The sequence below is a fragment of the Pelobates fuscus genome, chromosome 12 (genome assembly GCF_036172605.1).
Source record: "Pelobates fuscus isolate aPelFus1 chromosome 12, aPelFus1.pri, whole genome shotgun sequence".
In the NCBI taxonomy this organism is placed as follows: Eukaryota; Metazoa; Chordata; class Amphibia; order Anura; family Pelobatidae; genus Pelobates; species Pelobates fuscus.
Window position 1 is genome coordinate 137,189,445 of NC_086328.1, and position 593 is coordinate 137,190,037.

A 593-nucleotide genomic window follows, 5' to 3' on the forward strand; every position below is an offset into this window, starting at 1 on the left:
GCTAGGGGGCGGGGCCAGCTTCCAGACACCGCGGCTTCGGATAGGCTAGCTGTCATACGATAGAGATAGAGAGGGTGGGGATAGAAAAGCCCTCTCCTCTATGGTGTTTTGGAGGGCCTTTGGAAGAGAAACCGTAAAGCGCGTCCTGGATACGTCATGGGATGTATTCTATGTCTATGGTCAGAGAGCAGTGGTTTATTTACTAACGTAAAAATGTCGTAAACTTCAAATTTAAAGGGACACTACAGTCAAATGTAAAGGGACACTATCATCAGAACAACCACAGCTTAATATACAGTACACAGCTTATTGTACAGTATCCAGCTTAATGTACGGTATACAGCTTAATGTACGGTATACAGCTTAATGTACGGTATACAGCTTATTGTACGGTATAAAGCTTAATGTATAGCATACAGCTTAATGTACCGTATACAGCTTAATGTATAATATACAGCTTAATGTATAGTATACAGCTTAATGTACAGTATACAGCTTAATGTATAATATACAGCTTAATGTATAGTATACAGCTTAATGTATAGTATACAGCTTAATGTACCGTATACAGCTTAATGTATAATATACAGCTT